A 26412-nucleotide genomic window follows, 5' to 3' on the forward strand; every position below is an offset into this window, starting at 1 on the left:
CGTCGCTGTGACCGGCGAACCACCTCCTTTCTAAGGGGGCGGTTTGTTCAGCATCACAGCGACGTCACAGCAGCGTCACTGAACCGCCGCCCAATAGAAAAGGAGGGGAGGGGATGAGCGGCCGGAACATGCCACCCACCTCCTTCCTTCTTTTCCGGTGGACGGAGGTAAGGTGATGTTTGTTGTTCCAGCGGCGTCACACATAGCGATGTGTGCTGCTGCAGGAACGACAAACAACATCGTTACTGCAGCAGCAATGATAATTGGGAAGAGGGGGGCATGTCACCGATGAGCGATTTTGAACGTTTTTCCAACGATTCAAAATCGCTCATAGGTGTCACACGCAACAACATCGCTAAAGCGATGTGCGTCACAAATTCCGTGACCCCAACGAGATCGCTTTAGCGATCTTGTAGCGTGTAAAGCCACCTTAAGGCTATGTTTATATCGTCCTTTTTGGTATGTTTTGAAGGTAGATTTGTCCCCAAACCTAAAAGAAATCCAGATACCAGAACAGTCAATGAGAATCCTGATGTCTCATGCACATGTTGCTTATTTGTGACTTGCAGATTTGGAACAGAAAATAATCTGCAACATGGCAATTCTCTCAGCATTTTTACAGCATTTTTCATGCATTAACTTCAATGAAGTCAGTCAAAAACGCTATAAAATGCAGCTTTAAAAATCATTGTGGATTTGCTGCATTTTTGTAGCATTTTTGCTTGATTTTTGGGTACATTTTTAGACAGCAGTGAATTCTAAAGAAACAGATAGTAATAAACTATTTGACCTCAGTGTCAATATGAGTGTTGATTGGCCCTTTGGGCATTCCTGGGGTAGGTTCACATGGTAATTATTTTCCTGCATTCTTTACAGGTATATTAAACATATTCTAATTGTTTTCTGGTTGTAATTTGATTTTGCACTTTGGTCTGTTCAGTTGTTTGCACTGGCTTAGTTCTAGCTTTGTGAGACTCCCATACTTTCACACTTTGGAGCCATTATTCTCACACACACACCCTGTTTACTTTGTTTTGTCTTTATATATACATTTTTACCCATTTATTCTATGCATCACACTACCATCTATTATTAACTGTTATTTATATTCTTTGTGTATACCTTTTCATCTTATATTTACAACCAATGTGGTGGTTGATTCAGACAACAATGTCAGCTTCACACAGCAACTGAGGTGAGTATAGCGATCAGCTGAGCTGTCACTGAGGTTACCTGGATCCAGCGGTGGATGCAGCGGTGGCCGCGGGTAACCTCAGTGACAGCTCAGCTGATCGCGCTACTCACCGCCGCTCCGGTCAGCTCCATGCAGCAACTGAGGTGAGTATAGCGATCAGCTGCTGTCACTGAGGTTAATCGCGGCACCGCATCCAGCGGTGGCCATGAGTTACCTGACTGACAGCAGCTGATCGCGCTACTCACCTCAGTTGCTGTGTGAAGCTGACCGGAGCGGCGGTGTATTCTGCAGCTCCTGTCACCTGAATGTAGCAGAGCTGGATGCGACGCTGGAGGACTGTGGAGTACGCCGGACATGGAGGGTTTGTCGGGGTTAATAAATTGGTGATGAGGGACTTTGTTAGTGTTTTTTATTTCTAATAAAGGATTTTTCGGGTGTGTGTGTTTTTTAACTGTAATTTACAGATTAATCATGGAAGGAATCTCGGGGAGATGCCTGACATGATTAATCTAGGATTTAGTGGCAGCTATGGGCTGCCATTAACTCCTTATTACCCCGATTTGCCAACACACTAGGGTAAATCGGGAAGAGCCGGGTACAGTCCCAGAACTGTCGCATCTAATGTATGTGGCAATTCTGGGCGGCTGCTGACTGATATTGTTAGGGTTGGGGGCTCCCCATAACGTGGGGCTCCCCATCCTGAGAATACCAGCCTTCAGCTGTATGGCTTTATCTGGCTGGTATTAAAATTGGGGGGACCGCACGCCGTTTTTTTTAATTATTTATTTATTTATTTTACTGCACAGTATAGACACGCCCACCGGCTGCTGTGATTGGGTGCAGTGAGACACCTGTCACTCAGCGTGGGGGCGTGTCTCACTGCAACCAATCATAGGCGCCTGTGGGCGTGGAAAGCATGGAATATGAGATGGCTGTGTGCAGAGCACAGCGCGCCCGCTGGTATAAAGGCTCGGTCACGCTGTGCAGGCCGGCCAATCACTGCAATTCCACAACTAACAGGGCTGTGGCATTGCATGGTCTGCCAGCCAATCCCTGCATGAGGGCTGGCTCTCAAAAGAGCGCCAACATGCAGGGATGAAGACCATGAGTACAGCACGAGTATCGCGAAATTACTCGGTACCCGCCGAGTAGCCCGAGTACAGTGATACTCGTGCGAGTACCGAGTAGTAACAAGCATACTCGCTCATCACTAATCATCATACATGTTACTGTAGGCGGCTTATAGTCAGAAATAACACATACTACTACACAGTGTTACTGAACAACACCCACCATACCAAGGCCAATAATACATTGCAAAATAATGCCGCCACTCCATGATCAAATATCACCACATAGAGTCTGAATATAACCACCGTCCTGTTACTGAGCAGAGCCCATTGCACCAAGACCAGTGGATTCACATTGCAAATCCCCAAAACAATCTGCAATATGTGAACTTGGCCTAAAGTAGAGATGTTCTTCATTGTGCCCCTCACCGAAAACACAATATACATTTTCACATGTCTCACCCATATACCGTAATGGTAACGATTATGACCCTCTTCATAGCCTTAGGATCTATAGTAAAACTCTGCAAAGTACAGGGATAATACACACACACACACACACACACACACTGATGGCGCAGCATATGGGCAAAACACACACAAACACACACACACACACACACACACTGATGGCACAGCACATGGGCAAAACACACACACTGAAGGCACAGCACATGGGCAAAACACACACACAGACACACACACACTGATGGCACACCACATGGGCAAAACACACACACACACACACACACACAGACACACACACTGATGGCACAGCACATGAGCAACACACACACACACTGATGGCACAGCACATGGGCAACACACACACACACACACACACACACACAGACACAGACACTGATGGCACAGCACAGGGGCAAAAGACACACACAGAGTGATGGCACAGCACAGGTGCAACAGACACACACACACACAGTGATGCGCAGCACAAGGGCAACAGACACACACACACACACACACAGAATGATAGCAATGCACAGGGGCAACAGACACGCACACACACACACACACAGAGTGATGGCACAGTACAGGGGCAACAAAGACACACACACACAGTGATGGCACAGCACAGGGGCAACAGACACACACACACACACACAAAGGAATGGCACAGCAGAGGGGCAACAGACACACACATACACACAGTGATGGCATATCACAGGGGCAACAGACACACACACACACAGTGATGGCACAGCATAGGGGCGACACACACACACACACACAGTGATGGCACAGCACAGGGGTGACACACACACACACAGAGTGATGGCACAGCACAGGGGCAACAGACACACACACATACACACAGTGATGACACAGCACAGAGGCAAACAGCACAGGGGTGACACACACACATACATACACACAGAGTGATGGCACAGCACAGGGGCAAACAGCACAGGGGCAACACACACACATACACACAAACAGAGTGATGGCACAGCACAGGGGCAACAGACATACACAGAGTGATGGCACAACACAGGGGCAACAGACACAGACACACACACACAGTGATGTCACAGCAGAGGGGCAACAGACACATAAACACACACACAGTGATGACACAGCACAGGGGCAACAGACACACACACACACACAGTGATGGCACAGCACAGGGCAGTTTTTCTGTAGTGTTACAGGCAGACATTTGTACATTATAATACTCACCTGCTCCTCTGCTGTGAGAGATGATGATAGTGGCTCCAGCCGTCCTGTTGCATGCACTTCCTGTTAATGCTCCTGGCTGCTCCTTCTTTCCTCTGCTTTTTATTTCTATTAATTCTGTTCACCGCTGCTCACTCACTGTTTTTCTGCTCTCTGTTTGCTTTTCTCTCTTTTTTATGCAAGGGGAATACATGTAATAGCAGAAACTACTGTGTGAATACTGACATGAAAAATTCAATAGCTATATGTGAGAATGAAATGTGAAAAATGGAACCTGCATTACTGCCATGAGAGAGAAATACTTTGGCGTAGTGTTGGGGCTCTATTGCATTGATCAATTCAGTAGCTAAATTTCTCTTTGTTCATATGTTCATGGCAGTAATACAGGTTCCATTTTTCACATTTCATTCTCACATATAGCTATTGAATTTTTCATGTCAGTATTCACACAGCAGTTTCTGCTATTACATGTATTCCCCTTGCATAGTCACTGGTGTGCATACCTTATATCCATATAGTGATGTTTTTCTAGGTTTTTGCACCCAGTTCAGACATAGAATGGAGTTCCAAACGTTATTCCTTATTTGTTAGTAGTTTTTCGTTTGTGAACCCACCCCACTCACACCTATTGCCAATCCACATGATACGTATATATAGCCTGGGTCTCAGCTTCCCATACACAGTAAGTTTTTTAGCTGCATGAGAGGACACACACAAGCTAGGGACCCCAACGTAGAGAAATACTTTGGCGTAGTGTTGGGGCTCTATTGCATTGATCAATTCAGTAGCTAAATTTCTCTTTGTTCATATGTTCATGGCAGTAATGCAGGTTCCATTTTTCACATTTCATTCTCACATATAGCTATTGAATTTTTCATGTCAGTATTCACACAGCAGTTTCTACTATTACATGTATTCCCCTTGCATAGTCACTGGTGTGCATACCTTATCTCCATATAGTGATGTTTTTTTAGGTTTTTGCACCCAGTTCAGACATAGAAGGGAGTTCCAAACGTTATTCCTTATTCATCTGAGAAAATGACTTTACCCCAGTCCTCAGCAGTCCACTCCCTGTACCTTTTGCAGAATATCAGTCGGTCCCTGATGTTTTTTCTGGAGATAAGTGACTTCTTTGCTGCCCTCCTTGAAATTAGGCCTTGCCCAAGCAGTCTCCGCCTCACAGTGCGTGCAGAAGCACTCACACCAGCCTGCTGCAATTGCTGAGCAAGCTCGGCACTGCTGGTAGTCCGATCCCGCAGCTGAAACAGTTTTAAGATATAGTCCTGGCATTTGCTGGTCCTTCTTGGGCCCCCTGGAGCCTTTTTGGCAACAATGGAAGCTCTCTCCTTGAAGTTCTTGATGATGTGATAGATTGTTGGCTGAGGTGCAATCTTTGTAGCTGCGATACTATTCCCTGTTAGGCCATTTTTGTGCAGAGCAATGATGGCTGCACGTGTTTCTTTAGAGATAACCATGGTTAACGGAAGAGAAACAATGATACCAAGCACCAGCCTCCTTTTAAAGTGTCCAGTGGTGTCATTCTTACTTAATCATGAGTGATTGATCGCCAGCCCTGTCCTCATCAACACCCACACCTGTGTTAATGGAACAATCACTTAAACAATGTTAGCTGCTCCTTTTAAGGCAGGAATGCAATGATGTTGAAATGTGTTTTGGGGGTTAAAGTTCATTTTCTTAGCCAATATTGACTTTGCAAGTAATTGCTGTTAAGCTGATCACTCTTTATGACATTCTGGAGTATATGCAAATTGCCATTAGAAAAACTTAAGCAGTAGACTTTGTAAAAATTAATATTTGTAGCATTCTCAAAACTTTTGGCCATGACTGTACACAGGAATGGGGACACCAGTTTACAAGGCCTCCTACATTAAAGGGCCTGGATACACCCTGCATGTATTTTTGGACGAAATTATATTCCTCTTTTTGTTGATATATGAGGACCCACAAATATGAGGACCCTTGACATTGGTTTGTGGGCTTCCGTATTCCCGCCAAAATATCAACTAATACCTCATAGGTATTTTATGTATATTTTTCTGCACATTATATTTATATACAGGATGCAGGCAGGCCCTTTATGTAGACCTTGAATACTAGAGTCCCCGTCCCTGTATGATCTGATAGAAATGGTGCAGAAATGTCTGCATCCAAATACTCGATGTGTGTACATACCCTAAGGCAGCATTCACACATCGATGTAAGTTTTACCAGGGAAATGGCCCTATTTTTTTCTCAGGTTTCATCCTAGTTTCACCTGGTTTTTGTTTTTTTCATTTGTTCTTTTTTACAGAAGCAGGTACATTGACCATTTTTTAAAATGAATTTTTAAATTTTTGTTAATTCTTAGATAAAAATGGATGAAACTCATATGAAGTACTACCGTAATGTCTTCTTTGTTTCAGAATTTTACACATGAGAGGGTGTGATACCAATGTGATATGATTGAAGAATGAGTGTGATTTAGATAGGAATCATAATCAAAAAATAGTGATCCTAGATATTATTTGATCCATAAATAATTCAGTATCAGAAAGAGATGTCCTCTGGTTGAACCTAATTCACTATGACCAAAGAATACGTGTCAAACAGATCTTAAGCAAAACCACGATAATGAGGAAGTAACGTTTACAGTTCCACAGTCAGGAAATTCGTGGTTATTTGACAACAGGTGCAAGGAAGCTGGCCTGTAAAATTCACGTCTCCTTGCAATATCTCCAGGAAACTGTGGTCGACCAGTTGTCAACTGGCTAAATGTGCAGGAAATGTGCAGGAAGCTGCTGGTGCCCACAGCAGCTTGTGGTCAAGTTACATGAACATGACTCAGCTGTCACATGCTGGTCACTAATTCACCACTCAGTGCACACAACGTACAAAGTTTTCCTATAAAAATACTCCGGACTCGCTTAATGATTAGGGACACTTCCAGGACGCTCAAGTGGACGCACTGTTCCTTTGATGCAAGATGCCATGTTGTTTCCTACTCATTAATCGAGTCCCTCCGATGAGAAAGGATTGCTACAACATACGGTAATGTTGATGCATATTTCTGTTATTGTATAAGATTCTATGACTATAGTTCTAATGCCTATGTACAATTGATTATTCATGTGCTATTAAAATAAATAGTATCTTGCCATAAAGAATCTTAGTATTCGTGCCTGATTAGGATATCAGTGAGCGGTTCATAAGTGCGGGCTTTCAGCCCCTTTTTAGGAGAATTTAGCAAGACATAAAAGACAGAGGGTTAAATCAGTTCATGGGCACTAAAAAATAACAGTGAAAGTACCCCTTTTTACCATCCATGCTTCATTCCTTCCCACACCCCACCTGAAACACACCTTCTTTACCTCAACCACAATGGTTTAGCCCACTGAATTGGCCAATTAAGGCAGTGTTCTACAGTTTCACCTCCACTGTTAATCTTACAAGGTGTTCCCCTCTCAGACCTGCTCCTCCTCCTCCTGGATCCAGAGGTGGTTTGCCTCACTTTCCTTCCCTTATGTTCATGCTGTTTTTTCCTTTGTCCTGATGAAGAAGGCGGACATGCCTTTGAAACATGTAGACTTGGCCTAAATAAAGAAAATATAGCAAAGAATTCATCACATCGTTTGGCTTCATGGTTTTAGCGCAGTGTTAAACCCGACTTTCTTATCCATTCATGCTTCCCTTATGTACACATATTTAATGTTTTGGGTTGTGTGATTTCTTACAGAAATTTGCTGGGATAAGATAATATACCATGTTTCCCCCGAAATAAGAAACGGTCTTATATTATTTTTAGCTCCAAAAGATGTGCTAGGGCTTATTTTCAGGGGATGTCTTATATTTTGTATTGGTGTCAGTGATTGGGTCCCCCGTTAATGAAAAATTAATATTCACTCCCTTTCCCTGCCTACCTTTTGACGCTGGTGTAAGTGAATAGAACGTTTGTTAATTGAAATTTGGTATTCATCCCCTTCCCCCACCCATAATACCACCTACCCCTCTGTGCTGGTATCAGTGATCAGTCAGTCTGCCGTATTAGTGCCCAAGGATTGAATCACAATGCTCAGACTCGCCGATAGCATTTCTGACACAAGTGTGTCAGTGAGTATTTTTATGCCGCTCTCATGCTTAAGTGAGGAGAGCTGCTGGCCAGTAAAAGCATTACAATGCGATCCTCAGACAGTATCCATGTCTGTCTGTCTGTGTCTATCTCTCTGTCTGTCTGTGTCTGTGTCAATCTCTCTGTCTTATCAGTCTCTCTGTCTGTCTCTCTCTCTGTGTCTAACATTGAGTGAAAGTCCGGCTCACTGAGTAAAGGTGCTCAGGGGAAATTACACGTATAAAAATATAGAAAACCCCGGCACACAAAAGGTGAAACTTGAAATAACTTTTATTCAGTTTTTATTCAGTTTTTTATGTTGACGTTTCGGCAAAAATTGCCTTTTTCAAAACTAAAGAAATAAACATATATACAACTATTAGTACCATAAATACATAGGATATTATTAATCATATCCATATAAATCATGATAACATCATATATACCTAATAAAGTCATGGAAGAATGTATATCTTGTGAAGAATGTCTTTAGACTTGACAAGGATATTTATCTAAAATAAAGGCCCATATATTAGAAACAAACACAAGAAAAAACTTTTACATTGAATATAAAGGAAATTTCCATATATATATATACATGTCAAGATCTCCCTTGTGGGACAAAAGTAAAACAAGAAATACCAAAAAAGTACATCCATATGTAACAATAAACTGATTGAGTTACCTTAAATGGCATAAATAAGAAATCCTAGTGAGGATATAGGAAGCAGATGCCACAATAAAGGTAAACTGAAAAGTAGAGACATAGCGGTCAAACAAGTGAAAAAGGCAATTCCCATAGAGAGACAATTCCCATAGAGAGACAAAGCGCCAAACCATTACCTGTACCCTGGGAGATCAGTGGTGGAGTGGAACGAAACAGAGCCGCAGTGAGGTTTAAATACCTAGTGAGGGCGGGCCAACCTAATTGATTAATCCAAGGAGGAACGCATGATGACACGCAAGCTAGCGCATGCGCGATGAATGCGGAAGTACGCGCATGCGCAATAGCAAAAGAACCAGTGAAATGGAGCGCACGATGAGACGCAAGCAACACGGAAGTGCGCGCATGCGTGAAATAGAAAAAAGAGCGGTGAGACGGGGTGACCCGGATAGAAGCTCCATGTTAACTGAAGAAACCTCATCGTGTCTAAAAAGAAACAAAAGAGGGAATATAAGTAACAGTAACAATATAATTACTTATTAGAGAAACTATTAATAACATTGGCAAGATTACACCAAACACTAAGGCGTACTATATATGAATATAAATATAAAAATTACACATATTTGAATAAAACCAAAAATAGGACGGACCCCATATCTCCTGCTCAATAATCATACTCCCTATTAAGACCATTAGGGGAAAGAGTATTAAGCATGTGAATCCAATAGGATTCCCTGTTCTTCAATTTCCGGACCCTGTCACCTCCTCGTCTCAATGGAGAAACATGCTCCAATACTTGAAAACGAAGCTGGGACACTGTGTGTCCACATTGTGTAAAATGATGAGGAATTGGTAACATAGTCATCCCACATCGAATGGTGGATTTATGTTTCCCTATGCGGTCTCGGACATGCTGGGTAGTCTCCCCAACATATCCGAGACCGCACGGACACTTTATTAAATAGATAACAAATGATGTGTCACAAGTGAAAAAATCTTTTATATGAAAAACCTTCCCAGTTCGGGGATGTGTAAATTGACTACCCTTAGTCATATTTGAGCAATGGGGACAATGAAGACACGGATAATTACCCTTCTTGGGTGTCGAAAGAAAAGTCTGTCGAGACCGAAGAATCGATGATCCAATGTCCGCTTTGACCAAAAGGTCACGGAGATTAGGGGAACGTTTATAACTAAATAAAGGAGGAGTAGAGAATTCAGTAATTTTAGGATATGATCTCTGCAATACCTGCCAATGTCTGAGTATAATATTCTTAATGATAGGATGATATGGATGGAATGTATTAACGAAGGAAATTAAAGGACCCACTCTCCTAGGTTTGCGAGTTGAATGTAAACTCTCCTGAAAGGCAGACTTAACTATTGACGCAGGATAACCGCGCTGAAGGAATTTTAGTGACATCTCTTCATGCCTCTGTGAACGCTGATTCAACATTGTAACATTACGTGATACCCTTTTATGCTGTGAAATTGGCAGGGAATTTTTCAAATGCCGTGGATGATTACTAGTATAATGCAACAGACTATTACGATCTGTAGGTTTCACATACATGTCAGAAAGAATTCCGCCTCTTTGGTCCAAATGAATCAGTGTATCAAGAAAATTGATACAAGATGCATCCACATGTTGAGTAAAAGAAAGGCCAGTAACCCTGGTGTTTAAATACTGAAAGAATTCGTCGAAAAGCGACTGAGATCCAGTAAAAACAATGAAGATGTCATCAATGTATCGTTTATAAAACGCTACATAATTGCGGAACAGCTGATGGGTATACACAAACATAGACTCAAAATGAGTCATATATATGTTTGCGTATGGTGGGGCGACATTAGAGCCCATCGCTGTGCCTTTGATCTGAAAATAAAATTGATCCTGAAAAAGGAAATAATTTTTATGAAGGACGATGGACAAAAGATCAAGGCAAAAATCTTTCTGAACTGGGGAAAAATCACTATATTGATTCAAAAACCAAGAGACCGCTGAGATACCAAAGGAGTGGTCAATACTTGTATAGAGGGAATTGACATCCAAAGTGATAAGGAGCGAGCCAGGTGGGAATGGACTAAGAGTCTGTAGCTGATGTAAAAAATCCCCCGTATCACGTAAATACGAAGGAGTTTTGGAAACTAAAGGTGATAAGATACGATCCAACGTTATTGCTAAAGGTGATAGCAAAGAGTCAACAGCAGCCACTATAGGTCATCCAGGTGGGTGCCACAAATCTTTATGTATTTTTGGCAAAGTATACAAGACTGGAGTGACAGGATTGACTTTGTTCAAATAAGTCGCCAATTTAGAATCAATAATTCCTAAACTGGAATAACGTTGGATCATATCTAAAATATCTTTCTTAATGTTTCCAGATGGATCATGTGATAATGGTAAATATGTGGATTCATCAGCTAATTGGGTTTTAATCTCAGAGACATAATAGCTCTTGTCCATCACCACCAAGGATCCGCCCTTATCAGCTGGTTTTATTATGATAGCTGAATTATTCTGAAGAGACCGTAATGCTTGGGTTTCACCAGGAGTAAGATTTTTCTTAATCCGCAACTCCCCATTTTTAACAGTATTCACAAAATTGTCCACATCCGATTTAACAAGAGAAATGAAGGTCTCAGCGGGATGGTAGGTTCTCGGAGGCATGAAGCTACTAGGCATCGTTAAGTTAAGTTTGCTAAAGGAGAATTGGATATCGGGCTGAGTATCTGGCAACACAGGATTCTGATCTAAGGATCCTTGATTGAAATGAACCTTAAGTCTTACCGATCTATAAAATTTATTTAATTCCTGTTCAAGCAAAAAAGAATCAAAATGAGGAGTTGGACAAAAAGATAGACCTTTTTGTAAAACCTGAGACTCTAGGGGCGACAGGGTATAGGAGGAGATATTGAAAATGAGGTCCGTCCTACCTGTGATCTCGTTGTCATACGATCCCCCAGCAGTTGATCTCCTCTGCCCCCTCCTCGTCTTCTTTGTGAAATGACGCGACGTGGTCCTAAAAAAGGTGCCTGATGTGAATCCATATCACTGCCAGAACTTGCAGAAGAAGAAAAGCCAGTCCTGGGCTGGAAACGTCTGCGCTGAGGAGGCTCACCGCACCGCCATCTGTATACTTGACCACGTTTGTAGTCCTCCTCATCACGTATAAATTTATTTCGCTTACGTTCTTGGAGAATTCTCTTATAATCCGAAATGGTTGAGTCCATTTTGGACTTCATATTTGATAGATCGGTAGGAGAGAATGTATTTGATAACTGTCCTTCAATAGATGATATTTGATTTGAAATTGTAGCCAATTCTTTATGCAAATAATCGATCGTAAGAGTCATTAAATCATATGAACATTTGTTCAAAATATGCTCAAATGTCGTACAAAAATCCTGGTTGTCAGAAAACAATGTGGGTCGCAATGATACACGCAAACCACGTGGTATCCTTCTGACCTTATAATATTCAGCAAGTGTAACTAGATGGAGCTCCAGGGCTACCTGACGTCTCAACTCACGCTCATATTCCTTAGTCCTGGATTCTTCACTTGGGATAGACAAAAATTGACCAGAAGTAGTAACTCTTGAATGAATAGCAGATAGTTCTTCTTCATTATAAGAAAAAATATTTGAAGCCATAGTAGATATGGTACTTCAGGAGCTCAGGCCAAAAAATATATAATTAACATTGAGTGAAAGTCCGGCTCACTGAGTAAAGGTGCTCAGGGGAAATTACACGTATAAAAATATAGAAAACCCCGGCACACAAAAGGTGAAACTTGAAATAACTTTTATTCAGTTTTTATTCAGTTTTTTATGTTGACGTTTCGGCAAAAATTGCCTTTTTCAAAACTAAAGAAATAAACATATATACAATTATTAGTACCATAAATACATAGGATATTATTAATCATATCCATATAAATCATGATAACATCATATATACCTAATAAAGTCATGGAAGAATGTATATCTTGTGAAGAATGTCTTTAGACTTGACAAGGATATTTATCTAAAATAAAGGCCCATATATTAGAAACAAACACAAGAAAAAACTTTTACATTGAATATAAAGGAAATTTCCATATATATATATATATACATGTCAAGATCTCCCTTGTGGGACAAAAGTAAAACAAGAAATACCAAAAAAGTACATCCATATGTAACAATAAACTGATTGAGTTACCTTAAATGGCATAAATAAGAAATCCTAGTGAGGATATAGGAAGCAGATGCCACAATAAAGGTAAACTGAAAAGTAGAGACATAGCGGTCAAACAAGTGAAAAAGGCAATTCCCATAGAGAGACAATTCCCATAGAGAGACAAAGCGCCAAACCATTACCTGTACCCTGGGAGATCAGTGGTGGAGTGGAACGAAACAGAGCCGCAGTGAGGTTTAAATACCTAGTGAGGGCGGGCCAACCTAATTGATTAATCCAAGGAGGAACTCATGATGACACGCAAGCTAGCGCATGCGCGATGAATGCGGAAGTACGCGCATGCGCAATAGCAAAAGAACCAGTGAAATGGAGCGCACGATGAGACGCAAGCAACACGGAAGTGCGCGCATGCGTGAAATAGAAAAAAGAGCGGTGAGACGGGGTGACCCGGATAGAAGCTCCATGTTAACTGAAGAAACCTCATCGTGTCTAAAAAGAAACAAAAGAGGGAATATAAGTAACAGTAACAATATAATTACTTATTAGAGAAACTATTAATAACATTGGCAAGATTACACCAAACACTAAGGCGTACTATATATGAATATAAATATAAAAATTACACATATTTGAATAAAACCAAAAATAGGACGGACCCCATATCTCCTGCTCAATAATCATACTCCCTATTAAGACCATTAGGGGAAAGAGTATTAAGCATGTGAATCCAATAGGATTCCCTGTTCTTCAATTTCCGGACCCTGTCACCTCCTCGTCTCAATGGAGAAACATGCTCCAATACTTGAAAACGAAGCTGGGACACTGTGTGTCCACATTGTGTAAAATGATGAGGAATTGGTAACATAGTCATCCCACATCGAATGGTGGATTTATGTTTCCCTATGCGGTCTCGGACATGCTGGGTAGTCTCCCCAACATATCCGAGACCGCACGGACACTTTATTAAATAGATAACAAATGATGTGTCACAAGTGAAAAAATCTTTTATATGAAAAACCTTCCCAGTTCGGGGATGTGTAAATTGACTACCCTTAGTCATATTTGAGCAATGGGGACAATGAAGACACGGATAATTACCCTTCTTGGGTGTCGAAAGAAAAGTCTGTCGACACCCAAGAAGGGTAATTATCCGTGTCTTCATTGTCCCCATTGCTCAAATATGACTAAGGGTAGTCAATTTACACATCCCCGAACTGGGAAGGTTTTTCATATAAAAGATTTTTTCACTTGTGACACATCATTTGTTATCTATTTAATAAAGTGTCCGTGCGGTCTCGGATATGTTGGGGAGACTACCCAGCATGTCCGAGACCGCATAGGGAAACATAAATCCACCATTCGATGTGGGATGACTATGTTACCAATTCCTCATCATTTTACACAATGTGGACACACAGTGTCCCAGCTTCGTTTTCAAGTATTGGAGCATGTTTCTCCATTGAGACGAGGAGGTGACAGGGTCCGGAAATTGAAGAACAGGGAATCCTATTGGATTCACATGCTTAATACTCTTTCCCCTAATGGTCTTAATAGGGAGTATGATTATTGAGCAGGAGATATGGGGTCCGTCCTATTTTTGGTTTTATTCAAATATGTGTAATTTTTATATTTATATTCATATATAGTACGCCTTAGTGTTTGGTGTAATCTTGCCAATGTTATTAATAGTTTCTCTAATAAGTAATTATATTGTTACTGTTACTTATATTCCCTCTTTTGTTTCTTTTTAGACACGATGAGGTTTCTTCAGTTAACATGGAGCTTCTATCCGGGTCACCCCGTCTCACCGCTCTTTTTTCTATTTCACGCATGCGCGCACTTCCGTGTTGCTTGCGTCTCATCGTGCGCTCCATTTCACTGGTTCTTTTGCTATTGCGCATGCGCGTACTTCCGCATTCATCGCGCATGCGCTAGCTTGCGTGTCATCATGCGTTCCTCCTTGGATTAATCAATTAGGTTGGCCCGCCCTCACTAGGTATTTAAACCTCACTGCGGCTCTGTTTCGTTCCACTCCACCACTGATCTCCCAGGGTACAGGTAATGGTTTGGCGCTTTGTCTCTCTATGGGAATTGTCTCTCTATGGGAATTGCCTTTTTCACTTGTTTGACCGCTATGTCTCTACTTTTCAGTTTACCTTTATTGTGGCATCTGCTTCCTATATCCTCACTAGGATTTCTTATTTATGCCATTTAAGGTAACTCAATCAGTTTATTGTTACATATGGATGTACTTTTTTGGTATTTCTTGTTTTACTTTTGTCCCACAAGGGAGATCTTGACATGTATATATATATATGGAAATTTCCTTTATATTCAATGTAAAAGTTTTTTCTTGTGTTTGTTTCTAATATATGGGCCTTTATTTTAGATAAATATCCTTGTCAAGTCTAAAGACATTCTTCACAAGATATACATTCTTCCATGACTTTATTAGGTATATATGATGTTATCATGATTTATATGGATATGATTAATAATATTCTATGTATTTATGGTACTAATAATTGTATATATGTTTATTTCTTTAGTTTTGAAAAAGGCAATTTTTGCCGAAACGTCAACATAAAAAACTGAATAAAAACTGAATAAAAGTTATTTCAAGTTTCACCTTTTGTGTGCCGGGGTTTTCTATATTTTTATACGTGTAATTTCCCCTGAGCACCTTTACTCAGTGAGCCGGACTTTCACTCAATGTTAATTATATATTTTTTGGCCTGAGCTCCTGAAGTACCATATCTACTATGGCTTCAAATATTTTTTCTTATAATGAAGAAGAACTATCTGCTATTCATTCAAGAGTTACTACTTCTGGTCAATTTTTGTCTATCCCAAGTGAAGAATCCAGGACTAAGGAATATGAGCGTGAGTTGAGACGTCAGGTAGCCCTGGAGCTCCATCTAGTTACACTTGCTGAATATTATAAGGTCAGAAGGATACCACGTGGTTTGCGTGTATCATTGCGACCCACATTGTTTTCTGACAACCAGGATTTTTGTACGACATTTGAGCATATTTTGAACAAATGTTCATATGATTTAATGACTCTTACGATCGATTATTTGCATAAAGAATTGGCTACAATTTCAAATCAAATATCATCTATTGAAGGACAGTTATCAAATACATTCTCTCCTACCGATCTATCAAATATGAAGTCCAAAATGGACTCAACCATTTCGGATTATAAGAGAATTCTCCAAGAACGTAAGCGAAATAAATTTATACGTGATGAGGAGGACTACAAACGTGGTCAAGTATACAGATGGCGGTGCGGTGAGCCTCCTCAGCGCAGACGTTTCCAGCCCAGGACTGGCTTTTCTTCTTCTGCAAGTTCTGGCAGTGATATGGATTCACATCAGGCACCTTTTTTAGGACCACGTCGCGTCATTTCACAAAGAAGACGAGGAGGGGGCAGAGGAGATCAACTGCTGGGGGATCGTATGACAACGAGATCACAGGTAGGACGGACCTCATTTTCAATATCTCCTCCTATACCCTGTCGCCCCTAGAGTCTCAGGTTTTACAAAAAGGTCTATCTTTTTGTCCAACTCCTCATTTTGATTCTTTTTTGCTTGAACAGGAATTAAATAAATTTTATAGATCGGTAAGACTTAAGGTTCATTTCAATCAAGGATCCTTAGATCAGAATCCTGTGTTGCCAGATACTCAGCCCGATATCCAATTCTCCTTTAGCAAACTTAACTTAACGATGCCTAGTAGCTTCATGCCTCCGAGAACCTACCATCCCGCTGAGACCTTCATTTCTCTTGTTAAATCGGATGTGGACAATTTTGTGAATACTGTTAAAAATGGGGAGTTGCGGATTAAGAAAAATCTTACTCCTGGTGAAACCCAAGCATTACGGTCTCTTCAGAATAATTCAGCTATCATAATAAAACCAGCTGATAAGGGCGGATCCTTGGTGGTGATGGACAAGAGCTATTATGTCTCTGAGATTAAAACCCAATTAGCTGATGAATCCACATATTTACCATTATCACATGATCCATCTGGAAACATTAAGAAAGATATTTTAGATATGATCCAACGTTATTCCAGTTTAGGAATTATTGATTCTAAATTGGCGACTTATTTGAACAAAGTCAATCCTGTCACTCCAGTCTTGTATACTTTGCCAAAAATACATAAAGATTTGTGGCACCCACCTGGATGACCTATAGTGGCTGCTGTTGACTCTTTGCTATCACCTTTAGCAATAACGTTGGATCGTATCTTATCACCTTTAGTTTCCAAAACTCCTTCGTATTTACGTGATACGGGGGATTTTTTACATCAGCTACAGACTCTTAGTCCATTCCCACCTGGCTCGCTCCTTATCACTTTGGATGTCAATTCCCTCTATACAAGTATTGACCACTCCTTTGGTATCTCAGCGGTCTCTTGGTTTTTGAATCAATATAGTGATTTTTCCCCAGTTCAGAAAGATTTTTGCCTTGATCTTTTGTCCATCGTCCTTCATAAAAATTATTTCCTTTTTCAGGATCAATTTTATTTTCAGATCAAAGGCACAGCGATGGGCTCTAATGTCGCCCCACCGTACGCAAACATATATATGACTCATTTTGAGTCTATGTTTGTGTATACCCATCAGCTGTTCCGCAATTATGTAGCGTTTTATAAACGATACATTGATGACATCTTCATTGTTTTTACTGGATCTCAGTCGCTTTTCGACGAATTCTTTCAGTATTTAAACACCAGGGTTACTGGCCTTTCTTTTACTCAACATGTGGATGCATCTTGTATCAATTTTCTTGATACACTGATTCATTTGGACCAAAGAGGCGGAATTCTTTCTGACATGTATGTGAAACCTACAGATCGTAATAGTCTGTTGCATTATACTAGTAATCATCCACGGCATTTGAAAAATTCCCTGCCAATTTCACAGCATAAAAGGGTATCACGTAATGTTACAATGTTGAATCAGCGTTCACAGAGGCATGAAGAGATGTCACTAAAATTCCTTCAGCGCGGTTATCCTGCATCAATAGTTAAGTCTGCCTTTCAGGAGAGTTTACATTCAACTCGCAAACCTAGGAGAGTGGGTCCTTTAATTTCCTTCGGTAATACATTCCATCCATATCATCCTATCATTAAGAATATTATACTCAGACATTGGCAGGTATTGCAGAGATCATATCCTAAAATTACTGAATTCTCTACTCCTCCTTTATTTAGTTATAAACGTTCCCCTAATCTCCGTGACCTTTTGGTCAAAGCGGACATTGGATCATCGATTCTTCGGTCTCGACAGACTTTTCTTTCGACACCCAAGAAGGGTAATTATCCGTGTCTTCATTGTCCCCATTGCTCAAATATGACTAAGGGTAGTCAATTTACACATCCCCGAACTGGGAAGGTTTTTCATATAAAAGATTTTTTCACTTGTGACACATCATTTGTTATCTATTTAATAAAGTGTCCGTGCGGTCTCAGATATGTTGGGGAGACTACCCAGCATGTCCGAGACCGCATAGGGAAACATAAATCCACCATTCGATGTGGGATGACTATGTTACCAATTCCTCATCATTTTACACAATGTGGACACACAGTGTCCCAGCTTCGTTTTCAAGTATTGGAGCATGTTTCTCCATTGAGACGAGGAGGTGACAGGGTCCGGAAATTGAAGAACAGGGAATCCTATTGGATTCACATGCTTAATACTCTTTCCCCTAATGGTCTTAATAGGGAGTATGATTATTGAGCAGGAGATATGGGGTCCGTCCTATTTTTGGTTTTATTCAAATATGTGTAATTTTTATATTTATATTCATATATAGTACGCCTTAGTGTTTGGTGTAATCTTGCCAATGTTATTAATAGTTTCTCTAATAAGTAATTATATTGTTACTGTTACTTATATTCCCTCTTTTGTTTCTTTTTAGACACGATGAGGTTTCTTCAGTTAACATGGAGCTTCTATCCGGGTCACCCCGTCTCACCGCTCTTTTTTCTATTTCACGCATGCGCGCACTTCCGTGTTGCTTGCGTCTCATCGTGCGCTCCATTTCACTGGTTCTTTTGCTATTGCGCATGCGCGTACTTCCGCATTCATCGCGCATGCGCTAGCTTGCGTGTCATCATGCGTTCCTCCTTGGATTAATCAATTAGGTTGGCCCGCCCTCACTAGGTATTTAAACCTCACTGCGGCTCTGTTTCGTTCCACTCCACCACTGATCTCCCAGGGTACAGGTAATGGTTTGGCGCTTTGTCTCTCTATGGGAATTGTCTCTCTATGGGAATTGCCTTTTTCACTTGTTTGACCGCTATGTCTCTACTTTTCAGTTTACCTTTATTGTGGCATCTGCTTCCTATATCCTCACTAGGATTTCTTATTTATGCCATTTAAGGTAACTCAATCAGTTTATTGTTACATATGGATGCACTTTTTTGGTATTTCTTGCTTTACTTTTGTCCCACAAGGGAGATCTTGACATGTATATATATATATGGAAATTTCCTTTATATTCAATGTAAAAGTTTTTTCTTGTGTTTGTTTCTAATATATGGGCCTTTATTTTAGATAAATATCCTTGTCAAGTCTAAAGACATTCTTCACAAGATATACATTCTTCCATGACTTTATTAGGTATATATGATGTTATCATGATTTATATGGATATGATTAATAATATCCTATGTATTTATGGTACTAATAATTGTATATATGTTTATTTTTTTAGTTTTGAAAAAGGCAATTTTTGCCGAAACGTCAACATAAAAAACTGAATAAAAACTGAATAAAAGTTATTTCAAGTTTCACCTTTTGTGTGCCGGGGTTTTCTATATTTTCTCTCTCTGTGTCTGTCTGTCTCTCTCTATCTCTGTGTCTGTCTGTCTCTCTATCTCTGTGTCTGTCTGTCTCTCTATCTTTGTGTCTGTCTGTGTTTGTCTGTCTCTTTCCCTGTCTGTCTCTTTCCCCATCTGTCTCTTTCCCTGGCTGTCTCTGTCTCTTTCGCTATCTCTTTCCTTGTCTCTGTCTCTTTCTCTTTCCCTGTCTCTGTCTCTTTTGTTGTCTCTTTCCGTGTCTGTCTGTCTCTTTCCCTGTCTGTCTCTTAACCTGTCTGTCTCTTTCCCTGTCTGCCTGTCTCTTTTCCTGTCTGTCTCTTTGACTGTCTGTATCTATCTTTCTCTGTTTCTTTCCCTGTCTGTCTATCTCTGTCTCTGTCTGTCTGTCTCTTTCCCTGTTTGTCTGTCTGTCTCTGTCTGTCTCTATCTGTCTTCCTCTATTCATCTCTCCACCGATATCATATTACCTCACACATAAGCTTCTTATACTAACAATTTATTTTGTTCCTATATCAACCAATTACAGCTCCGATTAATAACCTGTAGCTCACAGCTCTATTGACTTTATTGGAGGCAGGTTTTTTGGAGAGTAAGGGCAGCATTACACGGTACGATATATCGTGCGATATGTCATCGGGGTCACAGAATTTGTGCCGCATATCCGGCATCGTTAGAGATGGCGTACCATGTGACACCTGCGAACGACTGTTAACGAGCAAAAATGCTCACCTTATCGTTGCTCGTTGACACGTCGTTCATTTCCATAATGTCGTTCCTCCTTCTGCACGCCAGTTGTTCATCGTTCCCGTGGCAGCACACATCGCTACGTGTGACACCCTGGGAATAATGAACAACAACTTACCTGCATCCCGCCGGCAATGAGGAAGGAAGGAGGTGGGCGGGATGTTACGCCCCTCCTCTTCTATTGGGCGGCCGCTATGTGACGTCACTGTGACACCGAACATCCCTCCCCCTTCAGGAAGAGGATGTTCGCCGCCCACAGCGACGTCGTTAGGGAGGTAAGTACGTGTGACGGGGATTTAACGACTTTGTGCGACACGGGCAATAAATTGCCCGTGATGCACAAATGACGGGGGCGGGTGCGATCGCATGATATATCGTCTCACGTAACGCCACCCTAACTGTAAAGCGCAGGGTTAAATTTTCCCGTTAAAATATAGTCTATGACGTTCCCTGAGTCACATGGAGTGTCTGTGCAAAATTTTGTGATTGTAAATGTGACGGTGCGGATTCCTTTGGCAGACATACATACATACATACATACACACATACATACACTCAGCTTTATATATTAGATTAACACATTGTCAAATCACTGATGCCGACACAGAGGGGTGGACAGCATTATGGGAGGGGGAAGCGAATAAATATTAATTTGCAATTAATACATTTTAGAATCACTGATGCTGTCACAGATTGGTGGGTGGCATTATGGGCAGAAGAAGGAGGTGAATATTCATTTCCATTACCACATGTTCCAATCACTGATTACGGTGCAGAGGGGTCGGTGCGGGAAGAGGTGAATAGTTAGTTTCCATTAACTAGCCCATATGTGGCTATAAACCTCCAGGGCTTAAAGTACAACAACAGGGCAACATACACTAATATAAGTTGCATATCCTGAAAGTGCTGCCCAAGCCCTATTTCATAATACTATTATATTATGGAACACAATTAGGCCTTATTTTTGGAAAAGGGCATTAATTATAACCATCCTCAAAAAAGCTGAAAAATCCTTCTAGGGCTTATTTTTGGGGTACATCATACTTTGGGGAAACAAGGTATTTGGCTAATTTGCATGCTAGGATACATAACGCTTCGAGCTCTATTTTAAATGATAGTCCAATTAGTGCCTTATTGCCTGTAAGGCCCGTTTCACGTCAGTGAAAAACAGTGACGTTTTTCACTGGCGTGTAAAACACGCCAGTGATTCACGGCACATGTGGGTTGTCTAAGTGCAATCCGGGCTCCGTTCTCCGTGGCCCGTGATTGCACTTAGAAAACTACTCACCTGTGCGTGCTCCCGCTGTCCATGGTGCTGATCGCTCCCGCGGTGCAGCATCTGGCCGGCGGTGACCCCTGCAGCAGCTGCTTCCGGGTCGGCTGTGTCGCGCATAATGAATATGCGCGACAATAATGAGCCGGCTCAGAAGCAGCAGGGAGAACGGGCTGCAGAGGACATCGCTGGACGCCGGGTGAGTTAAAATGTTTTTTATTTTAAAAGCACGTTTTTTTCTGGCACGTGTTTCACGGATCACACCACTAAGTGGTCCGTGGGACATCAGTGATGCCAGAAAAATCACTGATGTGTGAGCAGACCCATTCATTATAATGGGTCTGCGTATGTCAGTGATCCTGGTACGTTTAAAAAAAAAGCACAAACGTCCCAGAATCACTGACGTGTGAAAGGGGCCTAATAAGTATTTTAATCATGACATAACCAAACAACTCTCACTTAATAAAGTGTTGTTCGTGTTTTATTGATATTCTAGGAAGAGATGGCTTAAAATGAGACAATAACTGGAATCTCTGTGATCTAAAACAATAGCACAGGGGAATATAAGGGACTCTGTATTATATCTTACCAGAAAAATCAGCATACTTCCCCACTTATCAAGGACTCCTTGTCATTTACTCTGAAAAAAACCCAGTTCAAATCCATTTTGCCTAGGCAAGACAGACTGCGGGTTCACGCTGGTGTCATGTGACACCGCCCATTAAACTCTATGGAGGGGGAGAAGAAGTAGTGAGAATTTGGGAGAAGAAACAGGCAGAGGGAAACAGAGAAAGATCGTGGTGAACTTTCTAACCATTCTTTTACCTCGCTCCAAAGTAGATTCACAGCCAGACAGTACTGTTACCTTTCAAAGTTATTCTGGAAGTATATTTTGTAATAAAGACTGCAACATTATTAAATAGTTCTCTTAAACCTGACGGACTTATTTAAAAATAAATTTATTTCAGAATGTAGCTGTGAAATCCATTTTGAAAGTTTCCCTGCTCCAACTGGAGTCATAAAATAGTCTGATTGAAAAGGGAAATAATCATGTTATAAGGAAATATCTCATTCATAACTGTAGTAATAAATATTTATTTTATACAATATGGAAGAATGTTATCCATCATTTAAAAATGTATGGCTAATACATAGGATATGCCATCAATATATCTATCTGTGGGTATATTATTATTGGCACTCCATCTTCTCATCAGCTATTTGAAGAGACTGCAGCCTCTACAATGTTTATATCGGCTGCGGACTGGTTTATACTCACCTATGCTATACTTTTATAGCCCCCATTCCAAATATTGCAGCATTATTCCACTGAAGTAAATGGCAAAATCCTGCCATTTCTAAAAAAATTATGATGCCAGCTAATATGAACCATCCCACAGCCAATGTAAAAGTCATGGTAGTGCTCATAAAAGTGATCCAGCCTCTTCAAACGGATTAGAAGACGGGGATGTAGAAAGCCAGGCTCTCATTGATCTAATATTAATAGCTTATCATATAGATAATCCATCAATTTTTAAAGACTGGTTAATCCCTTTTTACATTCACTAGTTTGGTGGTGATTCAAGAACAGCTTTTCCATCAGGGTCCTAAGCTTTAGAATAGTTCTCTGGTGCTAGACATTTTTTGTACTCTTTACGAGCTTGACCATAAGAAACTCAAAAAACCTTGCACCTTCAAAATGTCATTATTTTTATAGTAATAGTAACTTGGTTCCTTAATTTAGCTCATTTATGACCAGCTTTAAATGGGGATTTCTAGAATTTCTGGTAATAACTATGATCTCATTTAACTTAGCAATTAGGAAAATGAACATAATTTTAACACTTGTGATATATTATGTTTATAAAAAAAAGTCTTGTGATTGTGGACGGAAATCAAGCACATATCGTATAGCAGTCCATTGGGAGTATTGCTCTTTAGAAACTTTTGGGACTTTATCCCCATGAGTGCTTCATTATTACTCAGGTAAATACAGATGGAAAGTGTGCAGAAATGTTCCGTGGTTTCCGCCCAATGCCCAAACTTATATCTACATTACCATTAAAGGATTTCTTCATTACATCTAGGCTAACCTGGCACCAGCTGCATAGGAAGGGTGATGTACAAATAGCTGTGCTTTTGTTAGTCCTTATTCCCAGAAGAAAGGTAAATTCAAAAGGCAATTATAACAAAGAACAAGGAGACCCTTGTCTTGCCACACGCCTGTGCAGTGTTACACTTGTGTGTGCTTCATCAACCAAAGGGGAAACACAGAAAGACATCGTAACTTTAAAAGACTGATCCAAAACCGCAGCCTATAATGTGACATAGAGGTTTACACCTTTTAACTATTTCATTATTTATCAACATTCCTCATGTCATCATGCAGTTCTGATCTGAACTCATACATTAAGCAAATTTCTCCTGATACACCACTACTGACTTAACCTCTTCCCCCAGCCTATTTTCACTGTCATGACCCTGCCATTTATTTCAATTATGACCAGTGTCACTATATGTGGTATTAAAATTTCTCTCTTCAGGGAGGAAGGAGACAAACTCTAATGCCACCTATTAGAAGTAGCAATTCCAAAAGTCAAAAGTGTCTCTTTAACGAGCCTTTACATGTAACCTAGGATTTATGCCAGATCAGAACCTCAATTTGCAGACATGGTGTTTCCGGATGACTGTCCCTCAACAGTGCAAAGTATGAGATCTGATCTGACTGTATAAGAAGCTATAGTGGAGTCTAAGGGGAAAACTTTTGTCCTTGCTGAGACTCACAAACCAATCTGGCTGTCAGTGGTGAGGAGTATTGTAGCTGCAGTGCTCCTCTGGGAAATTTCTCAGAGGAGCATTGTAGAAACTTTTCCCCTTAGACCCCACTATGTGTGGTAATAACTCTGGATAACTTCAGCAAATACGAGTGATTCTGAGATTGGTTTTTCATGACATATTGTACTTTATGTTAGTGGTAAATTTAGGATGATATATTTGTGTTTATTTGTGAAAATATTGGAAACTTGGTGAAAATTTTGCAATTTTCAAACCTTCAATTTTTTGCACTTAAGTCAGAGAGTTGTGTCACACAAAATAGTAAATAAATAACGATTCCCACATGTCAACCTTACATCAACATAAGTTTTGAAACATTCTTTTTTGTTAGTTTTTTGTTAGGAAGTTTGAAGGGTTAAAAGATTACCACCAGTAATTTTTAATTTTTCAAACAAAATTTATGAAACCATTTTTTTTAGGGACCGCATCATGTTTGAAGTTACTTTGAGAGGCCTAGATGACAGAAAATACACAAAATTGACACCATTCTCAAAACTGTGCCCCTCAAACTGCTCATAACCACAGCCAAGAAGTTTATTAACCTTTCAGGTGCTTCATAGGAAGTAAAGCAATGTGTAAAGATAAAATTAAAATGTTACTTTTTCCCCCACAAAAATGTGACTATAGTTCCAAATTTTGCTTTTTTACAAGGGTAACTATAGAAAATGGACAGTACATTTGTTGTGCAATTTCTCCAGAGTCCACCGATACCCCATATTTGGTGGAAATCTATTATTTAGGGGCACAGCAAGGCTCAAAAGAGAAAGAGCGTGATTTGAATTTTAGAGAGTTAAATTATCTGGAAAAGATAGTGGACACCATGTCACGTTTTGAGTGTATAAACAGAAGAAACCCCCCATAGGTGACCCCATTTGGGAACTAGACCCTGATATAGACAAGCACCAGGTGAGTATTAAATCTTAACTTTTACTAGATCTGTAAAAAGCGTCACACGTGTATAAAAACACCCAAACAAAAATAAAAAGGTAAACATAAAAATTAATTGATTAAATCGACAGTAGTCAAATAATCCCAATAAAGAAACCAGAATGTCACTCTCTACCACAATAGATCATTTTGAAAATATCTGGATATTTATGTTCAATCTTTCTTTATTAAAGTAAACAAGAGAATTTACAGGAAGAAAAAAAAATTCAAATACGTGATTACTTCATGTCAGCTTACAGAGAAGAGTATAAAGGTCCAGTCACACTAAACAACTTACCAGCGATCCCAACAACGATAGGGATCGCTGGTAAGTTGCTAGGAGGTTGCTGGTGAGATGTCACACTGCGACGCTCCAGCGATCCCACCAGCAACCTGACCTGGCAGGGATCGCTGGAGCGTCGCTACACGAGTTGCTGGTGAGCTCACTAGCAACCAGTGACCAGCCCCCAGCGCCGCGTGGAAGATGCTGCGCTTGGTAACTAAGGTAAATATCGGGTAACCAACCCGATATTTACCTTGGTTACCAGCGCACGCAGCTACACGTGCAGAGAGCAGGGAGCAGCGCACACCGCTTAGCGCTGGCTCCCTGCTCTCCTAGTTACAGCACATATTGGGTTAATTACCCGATGTGTGCTGCAGCTACATGTGCACAGAGCAGGAGCCGGCACTGACAGTGAGAGCGGTAGAGGCTGGTAACGAAGGTAAATATCGGGTAACCAAGGACAGGGCTTCTTGGTTACCCGATGTTTACTGTGGTTACCAGCCTCCGCAGAAGCCGGCTCCTGCTGCCTGCACATTTAGTTGTTGCTGTCTCGCTGTCACACACAGCGATCTATGCTTCACAGCAGGACAACAACAACTAA

The sequence above is a fragment of the Anomaloglossus baeobatrachus genome, chromosome 2, assembly GCF_048569485.1.
Source record: "Anomaloglossus baeobatrachus isolate aAnoBae1 chromosome 2, aAnoBae1.hap1, whole genome shotgun sequence".
Classification (NCBI taxonomy): Eukaryota; Metazoa; Chordata; class Amphibia; order Anura; family Aromobatidae; genus Anomaloglossus; species Anomaloglossus baeobatrachus.